The following is a 4,604-nucleotide window of genomic DNA, read 5'->3' as shown; positions in this document are numbered from 1 at the left end:
ATTAATATATTATATATATTTCTATATATTATTATATGTTTATTATTTTATAATTGGCCATTTATTACTATTAGTCTCTAACGGCATAATAATAATAATAATTATAATAATATAATATAACATATCATTTATTACACACAGTAATAACATTAATAAACAAATAACTTAACTACATCAAAAATGTCAAAACAGTAACCAACTCAAAGAATAATCTAAGAAACAGTCTGCCACCTGTTAACTGCCACAGGGCTGGCATGGATACCACAAGGTTTGTGTTGCAAGGGTAAGGTGGTAGTTCTCTTATTTTATACTGCGTCAAAAATCCATCGGATGGTTTCAGGCTCCGCAGACGCCGTGAGATATCGAGTTGAGAACGAGTTTAGTGAAATATACTTCAGATCGTGGTGGTGTTAGTCTCAGCTTAACAATGACATAAAGAGATCAGCTTAATGATATATTCTGAGCTCAACTGTGACGCACTATTATTAATCTCGTTGGTACACGCCGCTTATGACGCTTATATGGCTGAGATTAGCGATCATTTCCCTGCAGAGTAAGTTTCGTGAGCTCATAGTGAGCTGAGGAGCCAATATCGTACGTGTCGTTGTAAGCATATTAGCTTGAGTGCCATCAGACTGAGCTCAAAGATAACCTATTGGGCCCATCCTTTGCCCATACTAAACATGGCTAGTATATGCACACACATACATACATACATACATACACACACACATACACACATATATAACACACACATACATCCATACACACACCACATCATACTGGTAGACCGATAATTAATATCTGAAAGAGCAATAGAATAAATAAAAAAAAGATGGCTGAATAAACGCAGAAACGCAGACAGGGATCTTGATGAACGCCCGCCGGCGTTGTTTCTCTGGCGCCGGGGCGTTGAACAAAAGCAGTGGTGGTGAGTGTTAGCGCTAATCAGCTATTGTTCTGCTGAACGATTCAATATGGCCCTAATGAGGCCCGGAGATGTGTGTGTGTGTGTGTGTGTGTTACTTAGGCTTCGCTCTTGTACATAAGGAGCTGGTGATGAAGGTGCTCTTGCAAGTGTACATATACGCAGGGGATTTAATGGTGTACTTAAGAAGAATGTAAAGGTAAGGATGTAATCTGAAAAGTGTAAATACACATGAGGAGGTGTTGGCACACTCAGGTACTTACAGAAGGGGATGGAGCAGTGTGTGAGACTGAGGTGGGACAACAGCCGAACAAGGAACACGGGTCTTATTATACTTGTGCTTCTACACAGTTTGTCTGTTAAGTTATCACCAGAAACTATATCGCCATTTAATTTTTTTAATTATAATGGATTATTGGATGTGTAAAATAATATTCAGCTAATATTCATGTTTAATATCAGCGTGTGTTTGGCATGAAGGTGCACACAACCGTGTAGGCAGCATTAACAGGGATTACCGTACCTCGTCCGTTATTAACTCGGGGTTGGGTGAGGAGGATTTTTCCGGTCATCTCTCGTGTTAGAGTGTATTGATCAAGGGCCTCGCAGCCCCTCGTGTTAGTTTTAACTGGGCTGCCCTGAGTCATTATGTCTCGTTACAACCATGAGCGATGAGACGCTCCTTCAGCACGGTGTTGCAGCACGTCTAATTTGTGGCCACACCCGATAATTACTCATTTCAATAAAGGCGCTTGTCCTTACCACGCTGTTTTACGGCTATGATCAAATATTTACCGCTGGTCACTCTTGGTGATGTCCATAATTGTGGTGAACCTCCTGAGGTCGTAGGAGCCTGATTATAGTGAAACGGACAGGATGGCGCTGCCCTCTGACGCCTCCCCGCGGCTGGTCTGACTCTCGCCCTACACCCGGCGGGTCGCCGCAGTTACTTTCAAATTTACAACGGCTTACCTGTTCTTAGCGGCTGCTGCTCTGTCACGCTGTCGACGGTTCTTGAACCAGTTGCCGACCTGTGTGGGGTGAGACCCGTGGCCGAGGCCAACTCCCCTTCTTGCTGGGGTTGGGTAAGGGTCCTGCAGGTACCATTCTCTCAACAGCGATCTTGTGCGTTCCTTGAAGCAGTGGGTCTTCTGTTCGCCATCCCAGATGGTCCTCGAAGGGAACTTACGGACGCGGTACTTGTCGACGGGCCCAAGCGGGCGGCCGCGGAGACGCTCTGCCTCTTGGTAGTGCGCCTCCAGCCACAGCGCCTGCAGCCGCGCGGAGAAGGTTTGGAAAATCTGTGTGACTCCATGATAGCGTAGAGCTCGCGGAAGTTTCCCGTGGAAGGAGACAAGAGCCCGCGCTCGTAGCACCGCCTCGTGCTTGTTGAGGTCGTGAAGGTGAGGGTGAGCCACCGGCGACAACACAAAAGCGTCAAGGCGCTCCATGTCGCCACTCTCTTCAAAGTTTCGCAGACGGCGGCCACCTGGGCGGCGGTGAAGGAGAGTGAGGGTAGCGCCACTATCGGAGTGGGTACTACAGGGCCGCCAGAGGCCTCACGCTGCTCCTGAGGAAGCACTAACATTTGCTGCAAGTCCGAGCACCATTGTGTGTCTCACACACTCAACTGCGTTACACCACTGCAAATTACACGGCAGTTCACCGCCACACTCACTAAACAGTAACTACTGTGGTCATGCTCAACGCGCAGCAGCTTCTGTCCTTGCGAGAGTCTGCTCACCGTGTTGCTGTCGCGCCTCTCGCGGTAGTAATGGAGTCCCGGTGAGGTAGAGAGAGGAGCTGTGACGTGGGGCGGAGCTTCGCGCTGCACCGGCCTTACTGGAGACCGCGCGGTCATTGGTGGCGGTGTGTACGGCTCCCCTGCCCCCGCTACTCGCTCGCGCTCATTTGTTAACAGTAGTGTAGTCCCCAATAGAGCGCGGAGGGGCGGAGCGGACAGGTCCCCGGGTTTACCATCTCCGGGAGGCGGTGCCTGCGTGTCACCACTGCTTCCGCCGCAGCCACCAACTGGCCACGGTCGCACTCTGGAATGCAAATAGCTGTGTATTGAGTTACAAAGTACATTGTTTGTGGCCGATGTTTGACATTTCAGCTGACATACTCGTCCTAAATGAAGTGGCTGGTCTCCGTGGCCCACGGTGATAAACTAGAATTCATCAGAGGCGGAGTCAAGGCTGCCAGGCACGACTCACCAGCTTTTGGACTTAATTAAAAAGAGAGAGAGGATATTGACTGACAGAGGGTGTCAGATAATCACAATATTCACATATCATTTCAATTCAGACGTGACGGACGCCAGCCTCGGAGGTGAACTGCGACCCGCCATACAATGTTATATTCACACACACAGACACACACACTCGTGCTTGTGTGTCGTCACCTAAACCCCACACACACACACACACACACACACACACGCGACAGATTGTGGTCTGCCAGCAAGCACAGCAGCATCACCATCACGTAAACTTGACTGTGACTTGACTCTTCCAGATGATAGGTTTATACTGCGAGGACGATGGTTTAATACTCTTTGAGGAAGATGGTTTAACTCTTTGAGGACGATGGTTTAACTCTTTAGAAGGATGGTTTAACTCTTTAAGAAGGATGGTTTAACTTTTTGGGACGATGGTTTAACATTTGAGGGCGATGGTCTAACATTTTGAGAACGATGGTTTAACTCTTTAAGAACGATGGTTTAACTCTGAGGACGATGGTTTAACTCTTTAAAGACGATGGTTTAACTCTTTGAGGACAATGGTTTAACTCTTTGAGGACGATGGTTTAACTCTTTGAGGACGATGGTTTAACTCTTTAGAACGATGGTTAACTCTTTGAGGACGATGGTTTAACCTTTAAGAACGATGGTTTAACTCTTTGAGGACGATGGTTTAACTCTTTAAGGATGATGGTTTAACATTTTGAGGACGATTGCTTAACATTTGAGGACGATGGTGTAACTCATTAGGACGATGGTTTAACTCTTAGGAACCATGGTTTAACTCTTTGAGGATTATAACGTAAATCATTATCCTTCAAGAACTAATCGCTTAAAACCATCGTCCTCAAAGCATAATTTCCTAAGTACTAGAGGACGATGGTTTAACATTTTGAGGACGATGAGTTACCTCTATGAGTGTGATGGTTTAACGCTTTTAGGATGATGGTTTAACCCCTTGGGGACGATGGTTTAATTTTTTATGACCGTGGCTTAACAATTTGAGTATGATGGTTTACACTTTGAGGACGATGGTTTAACACTTGAGGACGATGAGCCCCTTTGAGTGTGATGGTTTAACACTTTTAGGACGATGGTTTAAACCCTTTGGGGACGATGGTTTAACTTTTGACGACGAAGGTTTAACCCCTTGGAGAACGATGGTTTTAGTTTTTACAGAGAATGACGGTTGAACTCTTTAAGGATGGTGTTTAACATCCTAAACCATCCTACTTTAGAGATTAAACCATCATCGTCAGGAAGGTTTTATCATGGCAAAATACCATTGTTTTTCTTTAATCTCCTGAACTATCTTACTTAAACCTAAACCCTAACTTTAAGTTCGGACACGGAGGTTTGGTTAGTTAGGTTCGATTAAATTAGATTAGGTTAGGTTAGGTTACATTAGATTAGGTTAGGTTCAGTTTGGTTAGG

The 4,604-nt window shown here is 45.7% G+C and overlaps 1 pseudogene; it reads right to left on the bottom strand.

Moving 5' to 3' along the window:
• Positions 1-1,896: 1,896 nt before the first annotated feature.
• LOC121865644 lies at positions 1,897-2,976 on the bottom strand (annotated as a pseudogene).
• Positions 2,977-4,604: the final 1,628 nt, after the last annotated feature.

The sequence above is a fragment of the Homarus americanus genome, unplaced genomic scaffold (genome assembly GCF_018991925.1).
Source record: "Homarus americanus isolate GMGI-L3 unplaced genomic scaffold, GMGI_Hamer_2.0 scaffold32356, whole genome shotgun sequence".
Taxonomy (NCBI): Eukaryota; Metazoa; Arthropoda; class Malacostraca; order Decapoda; family Nephropidae; genus Homarus; species Homarus americanus.
This window is presented reverse-complemented; position numbering and strand designations above follow the sequence as displayed.